Source organism: Heptranchias perlo, unplaced genomic scaffold (assembly GCF_035084215.1).
Source record: "Heptranchias perlo isolate sHepPer1 unplaced genomic scaffold, sHepPer1.hap1 HAP1_SCAFFOLD_201, whole genome shotgun sequence".
Taxonomy (NCBI): Eukaryota; Metazoa; Chordata; class Chondrichthyes; order Hexanchiformes; family Hexanchidae; genus Heptranchias; species Heptranchias perlo.
This window is the reverse complement of record NW_027139217.1, coordinates 21792-33994: the sequence shown is the minus strand read 5'-3', so window position 1 is coordinate 33994 and position 12203 is coordinate 21792.

Sequence of the window (12203 nt, the reverse complement as noted above, 5' to 3'; positions counted from 1 at the left end):
AGAGAATGACCCGAACCTGGGAAAACCGGAAAGTGGGTGGTGAGCCCAGGGTAAGTCTGGTCACAGCTCGGAAAAATGAGGGACCTGGGACTCAGAAACAGGGTCAGGATAAGAAAGGGAGCGGGAAACCAACAGAAAACCCCATAAATACAAGTGTCAGGGTGAGAGGGAGCAGTGGGATGAAATGTTCCAACTGTAGGGAGACGGGACACCTTGCTCGGGACTGTGGGCAGGACTGGAAGGGAGATCAGGCTGGTGAGGAAAGAGGCCGGGCAGGATTGGACCCCCCAGTGACCCGGGGGGGGGGGGGTCACAGTGACCCGGGGTGGGTGGGGGTTTACTGGGACATCCAATTAGGATTCGAATCAAACCCCAGAGCCATGGTGTTGGGAGCCCACCCATTCAATTGGTCTGGTGTTCTGATGACACTCAGTGATACTGGGAATGGATCCAATCGCTGGTCAGTCTCCCGAGATTAACCTGGTTCAGTCCCTCTGGAAAGCTGAAGGGGGAACCAGGAATCCCCTGACCGATATTCCAGAAGGAGAAGGGGAGGGGTGTTTAATACAAAGAGTGAAAAATTCCAACCTGGAGGAACTCTTCAGGTCCACACCAGAGGATAGAAAGAGGGTCGTTGACAGAAACCCCCAGACATTCGCACTGTCTGAACATGAGTGCGGAGAGTGAAGGGAGTGGTGGGAATACACAGCCCGGATTTGCCCACCTCTTCAAGCCGTGTTGATTCTCCCAGGAAGCTTCTGAACACTCATCTCCTGGATGAGTTACTGAGTTTGCTCAGAGACCGGGGGTGAAAGTCAATCCCAAAAAAGCCCAAATCTCCCAGTGGAGTCACCGTCAGGGAGGATGAGAAAAGCAGAGCCCGAGGGAAAGGACAAACACTGCAGGAGTTCCCCAGGCTCCCTCAGTAAAGGTGGTCCCATCTTTCCTGGGTTCGGGTGGGTATTGGAGGGACTGGACAGCAGACTCTGTGACTCTCAGCACTCCCTTATTTGCCTTGCTAAAGACGGATGCGCCCTGGGACTGGACGCCTGCCTGCACAGAGGCAGTGGGGAAACTAAAAGCTGCTCTTCACACAGCTCCCGTCTTACAACAGCCACCCCAGAAGGCCCTTCCTCACTCCAAGTGGCAGTTTCCGAGTTTGCTCTGCCAGCTGGATTGCTGCAGGAGACACCGGGGAAGTTGTGTCCTGTAGCGTGTGTCTCCTGGGTCCTAAGGCCGGTCCAGGTTAATTATTCAGCAGGTGAAGGGCACGTCTCGGCCACATTCTGGACCGGTGCAGCTTTTCACTGACATCATTGGCCGAGCTCCCCTGCATTTGTTCACATCTCACTCCCCGACCGAGTTATTGTTCGATGGGAGATTGAAAGATGGGTCAGTCTCAATAACTGACCAGTGAGGTGGACCTTCCTCCTCCAGGGTAGAGATACCGTGGACAAACACACCAGAGACTGACCCGAACTTACCCGGAAAGCTGCTGTATCAGGGTCGGCCCCACCGTTATAAGGTAACCACCGATCTGGGGAATGGACCGATTCAAGGCCCAGAAAATTCCCAACTCTACTCCAGTGTTTGTTGGCGGCTCCTGACGAGCAAAGAGAGGGGTTACACCTAACTGGCTGTGGGATATATTTCCACAACAGGGAAAGGAGATCTCCCGACTGTGACCATCCCCCCTCTGGGCTCAAACAGCTGAATCAGCAGTGATTATCGAGATGATGACCCAGATGAGCCAGGTTCAGCTCCCAGCCGCCATCGATTCAGATTCCCGGACGGAATCCTCACCCATCTGGGAAAAGAGAGGTTTTCCATCAGCGGATGGGAAGCTTTTCCCATCGGCCCCCCCACGACTTCAGTCCGTTTCCTCACACATTAAATCGTACGCAGGGCAAATTACATCACAGAAAGTTAAAGCTCACACCAGGAACGGGAGTGGGTGGGAAGGAAATGAGAGGGCAGAGCAGTTGGTCAAAGAAGGGGGAGAGAATGGAATTCAGTGGGACCCTCGAACGAGAGCTTCCCCAGCAGAGATTGTGACCTTCCTGAAAGATCCTCTGACTCTGGGGGATTTGAAGGAGACGCAGGCTGAGGAGATCCAAATCCAGCAAGTGATTAATTCACTGGAGGCGGGAATCTCCCCTCCGAGCCCGGGTGAAGGGAGAAAGGGATTAACAGTTAAGGCTGGTTTATTATTCCGGGTCGGAGCATGGGTCGGACTGGAGGGCTTAAGGAATCACTTCCTTTATCAGGCACACCAGGCACCTACAGTGTGACATTCTGGTCCAGTCACAACTCTCACCTCATTAAAGGGGCAGTCTGGTGATCTGGCAGTCTGGTGATCTGGCAGTCTGGTGATCTGCCGGTCTGGTGTTCTGGCAGTCTGGTGATCTGGCAGTCTGGTGATCTGGCAGTCTGGTGTTCTGGCAGTCTGGTGATCTGGCAGTCCGGTGATCTGGCAGTCCGGTGATCTGGCAGTCTGGTGATCTGACAGTCCGGTGATCTGGCAGTCTGGTGATCTGGCAGTCTGGTGATCTGACAGTCCGGTGATCCATTGATTCAGACCAAGGAAGTCATTTCACCGGGGAGGAGATGCAGCACGCTGGGGGTTAAAATGTACGTTGATGGAAAAGTGCGGCCTGTGGAATAGGACAGATCGGCCAACAGGTTCTGGTCAAGACTTATGACCAGACCGGCCCATTCTCTGCTACCTATCAAGGCCCAGACCCATAGTGGACAAGGCCAGCCCATCGCTGTACAAGGTGATGATGGACAAAAGGAAAAGTGGTTCCATGTTAACCAGCGAAAAGCATTTCCCAACCAGAATCCACCCCCAGCAGGTTCAATAAATGAAATCCCATTGGACAATATCCCATGGGGGGAACGACCCCGGTGTTGGGACGATGAGCCCTTCCCCCGAGCTCCATTGTCCTCACCAGAGAGAAGGGGCCGACAGCAATTGAGAGGGAGACGACTATCTCTCCCTGCCCAGGATGTCATTAAAGGGGAAGCAATCCTGGGGACAACCCTTATGAGGTTCCGAAGGGAAAGAGAGGGAGGATCAGGGATTAACAAAGAACAGCCATTACTGCCCGTGTTTTCTCTTTCTCCTGATGTGTAGACTGTTAAAGACCAAGTCTCCTGGGGTGGCTGTTCAACATGAAACGATCAACACTTCTCAATATCTCCATCTGGGTCTACGGATACACAACGTCCTAAGTCAGACCACTTCTGCCCACTGGGACTCTCCACAACTGATACACCCCCCAAATGTTTGGAGATCATGAAGGGTGGAGATTGTTTATAACATTGGACAATATCCGTGGGTCAGGATCACATCGATGTTGTTATTGATAATTCAGATTGGACTGGTGATTGTTGCACTCGGGATTTTTAAATCGACCTGACACAGACAGAGACAAATAGTCCCCACTCTACAACAAGTGGAAATGGAACGGTGATATGGCTTCCACCAATGATCATCCTTTGTCTAATGTCCTGTTAGATACTGCACAAGTGTGAGTATCCGTTCGTTCGGACTGTACGAGCACTCGACAATCAGCGATGATCAGATCACTCATTAAAAGTGGATCTGGATCAATCTGATCCACTCGAGGAGGGAGTGTCGAGATTGATGAATAAAAGGACTGAAGGGAAATGTTGACGGTCAGCGTGCTGGTGCATCATGGGATATTTGACCATGTTGTGCTCCACTGTGTTGAGCGAGAGACATTCTTTGTAAATTTAACAGTGACCTTGTCTTCGAGCGATCCTGTGGAAACTTAATGTGGGACAGAAACCGCCTACGAGGAAGAAGAGCTCAGACGTGTGTGGGGGAACCTCCAGAGATGGAGGGAGCTGATCACTCCTTGATTCTGGGTGCAGTGCAGTCCGAACAAAGGTTGCATGGATTTGGCCACTGAAAGATATTGTAAATTTAGTTACTGAGTTTTGTTAAACTCTGTAATCGAAATTGGGATTGTGTATTGAGTATTTATTTTTGTTTTAATAAAGTGAACAAAAAGGGAAGTACTCTTAGTGTCTGACTAATTTTATCTAATTTTATCTCTAAGTTTATCTAAGTTGATCACTCTGCTCAGTAACTTGTTTAAGCCGAGCCTCACAGGGTTAATGGGAAACTCCGACACTGGGGATTGACTCTGGGCCCTGCCTGGTGTGTGACTCAGAGAGTTCACCCAGTCAGTAGCTGAGCCCAGGGACAATCCCCAGTCTGCAATCCCCCATCGGAGAACTCATCTCTTCCCCTTTCTGTTCCTCACTATCACCCGTCACTAATCACAAAACACACACTTACTGAGTTTTCCTCCACATTTATTTCCAGATGTTAAACTTCTCACATTTGAGGCGTTGAAATAACGTGACTCTTAAAACATACAAAGATACGAGAAATGACGGCCAGGAAAAGACACTCTGGTCCATCAAGCCTGACCCACAACTACCAAGCCTTGTGTATCACAATATATCGACTCCCCACCCCACCCAAGACCACGTGATCTCCTGGGAGAGGCAGAAAAACAGATTAAAAACACAGGCAATTTGGGGAAATAAATCGGGGAAATTCCTCTCCGACCCCCTAAGGCGATGGGAACTCGTCCAGGAGATCACTCTGGCCCTGATACGGCCCTGCATTACAAGGCGATTGCTTTTCCACTCCTACTCTGCGGACACCATCTGAACACAGGGTCTCGGAGCCTGGTCTCCGACCATCTCCAGTCCAGCTCTGTCCCAGCAGACACTCCCTGAACATTCGGCAATGATTGAAACCAGTCGGTGGATTGTCCAGAGTTCCCACTTCCGTCTCGTTATAGCTTGAACAAAAACTCTCCCAATCTTTCTTTTAAAGTGTTTACTGTAATATCCTTGAATTCACCGGGATCTGATCCCATTCCATTAATTCACCAGGATCTGATCCCATTCCATTAATTCACCGGGATCTGATCCCATTGCATTAATTCACCGGGATCTGATCCCATTCCATTAATTCACCGGGATCTGATCCCATTCCTTTAAATCAACGGGATCTGATCCCATTCCATTAATTCACCGGGATCTGATCCCGTTCCATTAATTCACCGGGATCTGATCCCGTTCCATTAATTCACTGGGATCTGATCCCGTTCCATTAATTCACTGGGATCTGATCCCATTCCATTAATCCACCGGGATCCGATCCCATTCCTTTAATTCACCGGGATCTGATCCCATTCCATTAATTTACCGGGATCTGATCCCATTCCATTATTTCACTGGGATCTGATCCCATTCCATTAATTCACTGGGATCTGATCCCATTCCATCAATTCACTGGTATCTGATCCCATTCCATTAATTCACTGGGATCTGATCCCATTCCATCAATTCACTGGGATCTGATCCCATTCCATTAATTTACCGGGATCTGATCCCATTCCATTATTTCACCGGGATCTGATCCCATTCATTTAATTCACTGGGATCTGATCCCATTCCTTTCGGCCGTGCTGTGCTCAGTGGATTGGAATTCAGTTACTGAGCCAGCAATGATTGGATGGACATCAGCTCCTGACCATTGACGGGCCGAATGGGGCAGAATGTGAATCTAATCATCGGGATCTTTCCCATTTGTTGGGAATCTCCTCAGGCGTGAACTTGTTTAGACATTTTTTAGACCGCCTAAATTTGGAGGGCCGACCACATGTTTTTCCACAAACTCCCCGGCTCCCGTACAGTGTTCACTTTTAGCACAACCCAGAACTCAATCAGGGTGGGTTACAGAGCAGGAGAGTGTGGGTCACCCACTGGTCAGGGTGGGTTACAGAGCAGGAGAGTGTGGGTCACCCACTGGTCAGGGTGGGTTACAGAGCAGCTGAGTTTGCCGACTGTAGTGTTGTCCACCCCGGCCAAATGTGGCACCATGAGCGTCACCCTGTGGTTCAACCACCAATGGGAAGCAACGTGTCACCGTGACAGAGGGACCCAGGAGGGAGTCCCGCCCTGTTTGTGGACAGACCGGACTCCTGTCATACTGTCTGTCTGGAGACACACTGAGACCCCACACCCAGTCTGAAAGTGGATAATGTCCTATTGGACCGTTCACACCTCGGGCCTGTTGAAATGCCAAGTGAACCCACCCATGTCCACTGGTCTAGAAGCCCGTTGATCCTGAATGAGGCCTCCCACCCATATCGAGTCATAGAGTTATACAGCACGGATAGAGGCCCTTCGGCCCATCGTGTCCGCGCCGGCCATCAGCCCTGTCTACTCTAATCCCATATTCCAGCATTTGGTCCGTAGCCTTGTATGCTATGGCATTTCAAGTGCTCATCCAAATGCTTCTTGAATGTTGTGAGGGTTCCTGCCTCCACAACCCTTTCAGGCAGTGAGTTCCAGACTCCAACCACCCTCTGGGTGAAAAAGTTCTTTCTCAAATCCCCTCTAAACCTCCCGCCTTTTACCTTGAATCTATGTCCCCTTGTTATAGAACCCTCAACGAAGGGAAAAAGCTCCTTAGTATCCATCCTATCTGTGCCCCTCATAATTTTGTACACCTCAATCATGTCCCCCCTCAGCCTCCTCTGCTCCAAGGAAAACAAACCCAATCTTCCCAGTCTCTCTTCATAGCTGAAGCGCTCCAGCCCTGGTAACATCCTGGTGAATCTCCTCTGCACCCTCTCCAAAGCGATCACATCCTTCCTGTAGTGTGGCGACCAGAACTGCACACAGTACTCCAGCTGTGGCCTAACCAGTGTTTTATACAGCTCCATCATAACCTCCTTGCTCTTATATTCTATGCCTCGGCTAATAAAGGCAAGTATCCCATATGCCTTCTTTACCACCTTATCTACCTGTTCCGCCGCCTTCAGGGATCTGTGAACTTGCACACCAAGATCCCTCTGACCCTCTGTCTTGCCTAGGGTCCTCCCATTCATTGTGTATTCCCTTGCCTTGTTAGTCCCTCCAAAGTGCATCACCTCGCACTTTTCCGGGTTAAATTCCATTTGCCACTGTTCCGCCCATCTGAACAACCCATCTATATCGTCCTGCAGACTGAGGCTATCCTCCTCGCTATTTACCACCCTACCAATCTTTGTATCATCAGCGAACTTACTGATCATACCTTTTACATTCATATCGAAGCATTATCTGAAGAGCCTGACGGCTGTAGCACCAACCCCTGGAGAACACTGTGCTCCCAGGACAACCAGCTCGAGTTCAGATGCTGTGACAAAGGAGACCTGTGGAAACATTACTGGTGGAGCGAGGCTCAACTGGAGAAATATCCCCACCAGTTGGTCCTTCTGGATGACGAAACTGACTGTGACTCTCACTCACTCTCTCAGTGTGGATGGGAGAAGACCCTGATCTCACCTATCAGTTCACCCACTGGTAGATAGTTCCTCTGGTGGTCAAACCAAACCACATTGTGAAAACACAGAGACTCAAGCTGCTAATGCCGAGGATTCTCACTACTCCTGGTCTCCTGGACCCAAGTGTCCAGAGTGATCCACGTCCACATGGAAGGACTGGAAATGGCCCACCATCCAGATCTGTGGTGGGCTATCAAGGCAGGAATCACTGCTTGGGGAGGTGGAGCTGGACAGGGTCTCGAAGGTTACTTGTTGTGATCTCCCTGTATTCCAGGTCCTAATCTGGAATGATGGGCTGGCCTGGAACAAAGGACAATGGGGTCCGGTTAAAGCCTTGAAAAGGCTGCTGTCCCTGAAGGGGTCTCTAGATGGGGGGTGGGCTAAGCTACAAAGTGAGACTATGCCCCCTTGGGTGCCAATCCAGGAATGCCTGAAGGTTCTGCTGGAGATGCTTGTCGCCCTGCAGCAGCTCCTCCACTTGCTCACCACAGAAGTCCTCAGCATCGAACGGCAGCTGCAGTCGTTGCTGCTCCAGTTCCTGAAGGAACCCCAAGGTGCACAGACAAGCTAATTGGCGATACAAGATCCACTGGACGATGGACGCTGCTCCTACATCGAGGACACACACACGGCCTGCTGCTGCAGTGATGCTCTCTGAAGGTGGTCCTCACTCTGTGGCAGGGATTCCTCCCTCAACTCACCTGCGAGACATTAACCTGCTGATAATAAAGCCGGCCCCAGTGGATTTGGTTCAGGGAACACGGGAGATGCACCAAACCCTGCAGGAAGGTCCACCAGACCCACATGTCCCACCATTTGGATTGTGGTGGGTGGAACAGGACCAGTTTCCTGGGCGGTGACCTTCCTTCTGATGTTTTCAGGACTGAAGTTCACCAGGGGGATCAGTGAACTGCAAGGTGTGACGCAGGGTGGTGGAGGCACTATGGACACTGTCCACCTTGGCCATAACCGGAGGCTGCTTATCAAGTCTGCCCAAACTGCCCTGGAGATTGGTGGGACGAATCCAGCAAAGGTGTGCCAGAGGCCTTTACAAGACCCCCAGTAAAGACTCAACCCCCCCGGGTGCAGGGACTTGTGGAACTGAGAGTTTCAGACTCTGGGTCACCCTTCTGTTGAAGAGATGAAGAAGCCTCAGTGACTGGAGGTCGTGGTCTGAATCAGGCTCCCAACTGGGCTTCCGAAGGTGGGAAGCCTCCGGGCAGCTTCCTCGGGCTGAACCGACAGGGAAGGTTGATAGGGAACCCTGGGAACAGGGATGAGGGCGGCTATATCAGCACCGAGTTCATGAACACAAGGGCTGATCGAGTTACACCCTGGAGACATGAGCCCTGTCACTCTGAGAGTACTGATCGAGTTAAACCCTGGAGACATGAGCCCTGTCACTCTGAGTACTGATCGAGTTAAACCCTGGAGACATGAGCCCTGTCACTCTGAGAGTACTGATCGAGTTAAACCCTGGAGACCCTGTAAACTGTAATGACCACACTTGGTGCAGCCGAGATCAGCACAGAGACTGAACTTGGAGTGTTGCTGGTCTGTTGAGCTCAGTCACACCCTGCATTGTGCACTTACCGACTGAAGGACTGTGTGAGCTCGCAGACCAGATACCCAGCAGACCTTTGGAGAAATTGCTCAGCTGCCCTGTCACTCTGAGTCATTCTGTTTTTTGGTCAGCCGGGTGTCTGACCTAATTGGAAACCCAACCAAACTGCTGAGAATTCCACACAGGTAAGAGTTTCTGTTTGCCTGATATTGAGTGCACACACACTGTCCTCTTGTAAGGACACGCCACACGTCCTAAGTCCACAGAGCTTAGACATAGGTTGGCAGAAGCCAAGTGTGCTCAGGGGTACTGGTGGAATTTAACCAGTTAAAACCGTGCAGCTTACCAGTGGAGCCGTGCTTGTCCAACCAGGAACCCCTCCCCATTCGGACCGTGGTGTGCAGGGTTATCTGGAGCTGAATGGGAGGAAGCCCAGTCTCCAGGGACAGGTCCACCTCTCCAGATCCCATTCGTGTGCCAGGTTGGTTCCCAAAAGTGCCCTGAGGTAATTTGCTGTTGCCTGGCTCAGGTACTGGATCATTAAATCTGCCATGGAGGATAGACTTGGTTACAATCATCCATCGCCAGGAATCACATCTTGGAGTCATCTCAATCCCAAAAAGAACAAAGGGGGAGGCTGGGAGAATGTATTTTTTATCCAGTAGGTTATTGGGACATGGACTATCCGAGCAGATCCAGTGGGGGGAGCAGAATCCAGAATCACTTTTAAAAGGGAAGTGGGAAATATTGGAAAATTAAAAATTGAAAAGGGAAAAGGGAATGGGACTAAGTGGATAACTTTTTCAGAGAGTCACTATCGGGACAATGGGCTGAATGGCCTCCTGTGCTGTAAAATTCTATAACCCACTTATCTTACTAGTTGGTCATTAGGCAACTTGCAGACTGAGAGTGGGTATGAGGGGGCTCCTCGTGAGCATCGTGGTAAGTAGCACAACACACCATAAGATGCTGCACTCCCACCATCCTCATGATCAGGGCATGGACACACACCGTACCCCTTCCAATGGTGGTCCCATCAGACGGAGCTGGGGAGCTTTGGCAGGAGCTGTTCACCTCTCTGGTAGGTACCAAGCTCTGGATATATACCTGGCCTCCAGGTAATACCTCCCAGCACTTTCCCCATCAGCAGTATGCCTGACATCCACTTTCAGCATGGTGGAAGGACCTTTGCAGGATAGCTTGCAGCGTGCCAGACACGATGATATTTTAGACATGAACGTCCAGTGCTGTGCGCCAGACTTCACTCGTCATCAACCCCTTGATCCAGGTTTGGTAAAGAGACGTGGGAGGCTGACTCCCTCTGTGGGCTGCTCAGGGACACAAGACACAGCTCCCTCCCCCCACACTCCTTCGCTCCAAATCCAGCTCACTGCCATATTGAGGGCTGCAATCGGGGTTTAGTGACAATCCAATGTCTGAAAGACAATACACTGTAAGGTTTCCCTGTAATGGTGTGTGGGGCAGAGCTCCCCAACGTTCCTGTAAATTGAGATGATTTTTAAATAAAGTCTACACTTCAATCGCTGAATTTAAATCAACTCTTTCATCCAACAGCAGAGACGAGAACCGAACCCTGTGGGACAAACAGGCCTCCAGTTATACTAACCTGTGGGCTGCATTAACTAACGCTGGTCGAGCTCCACACTTAACTCCTCGCCATTCAAAGTTACTTCATCCAAGGGATCGATTCATTCAATTTTTTTCAAGCAAATTCCACTTGATTTACTTAAATTTGAACCACTGGATAATTCTAATTTTTTTTTACGAGCAAAGGAATAACTTTGAATTAACTGGAGAGACTGAAGAAACACAGGCCATTCAGCCCCTCGAGCCTGTTCTGCCATTCAATTAGATGGTGGCTGATCTGTCCCTCGACCCCATTTTGTTCCATTTCCCTTGATACCCAATAAAAATCACGGGTCTGGTTCCAGCTGCTCAGATTCTCTCTGATACCCCAAGAGTCACGGTGCCCAGGCGAGCACATACATGTGGGGTGTACATACATGTCCAGTAGTGCTGCTAACTCAGAGAGACCTGTGGTGCTCAGTGTGTTCAGTGTGTGAAGTATAACTCCCCAGCACTCACTCAGCATCGATCCCCCTTCACCTTGGCAGGAACCTGAAACCGAGTTCAAGCTTTGCCCTCCAGCAGTTTCAGAGTGACTCCAGTTCTTGCTCACTTCCCACATGGTGGGGTGAGGCCTGAAACAGCAGACTGCAGTCCACAATCATCGGGCCAGCCTTGCTTCAACACACATTTCAATTCATTCACAAAAATCTCCCATTCTGCTCGGGGGGCCTTTGCACCCCGTCCCCCACCCACCGATTGCCCTCCCCACCCTAAGGTGCTGACTCCTCGCTTCAGGTAAAGCTCCACAAGAGCTGCTCACCGCCCACTACATCTTCCCAATCCGATGTTATTCCAGTGTAAGCCTTGATAAATGACGGCAGGTTATTCAACTATCGGGGCATCACTGTTATTCTCCATCCTCTCCCCAATCTCCATCCACACACAGCTCAATGTCCAGGAAGAGGCACTGGATAACCCCGAGTAGTGGGACCGGGGACAATTTCCCCCTCCTAAGCACGGCCCGAGAGGGGGGAGGTTTGATGCCATTTGCACCGTCCCTGCGGACACTCGGCACACACCAGGGATCGAGTCTCGGAGTTCCCGACTCGGTAAATTGAGCGAACCGTCGGGGGAGGTCATTGAGAGGATTTGTTCCTTTTCCCTGTGATGTGCTGACTGGTCCTTGATGGAAACTGCTTCCTTCAGCTGCCATGGGACCATGGAGGGATCACCCATTCCTGGTTTGGATTCCCTTGAAGATGGCGTGTGGAAGAATTGGGAAATTGTTCTGTTTTTCCTTCTTCATGTGAAGATATCCAGCCCCTGAGGTCGTCACAAGTTATCCCCGGTTTGTCATCGTTAAGGGGGCAATTGTACCCCTACAGTCCTGGGGCAGGATGGGACCAGTAAGGGGGCAATTGTACCCCTACAGTCCTGGGGCAGGATGGGACCAGTAAGGGGGCAATTGTACCCCTACAGTCCTGGGGCAGGATGGGACCAGTAAGGGGGCAATTGTACCCCTACAGTCCTGGGGCAGGATGGGACCAGTAAGGGGGCAATTGTACCCCTACAGTCCTGGGACAGGATGGGACCAGTAAGGGGGCAATTGTACAACAAAAACAACAACTTGCATTTATATATCCTCTTTAACGTAGTAAAAGTGATTG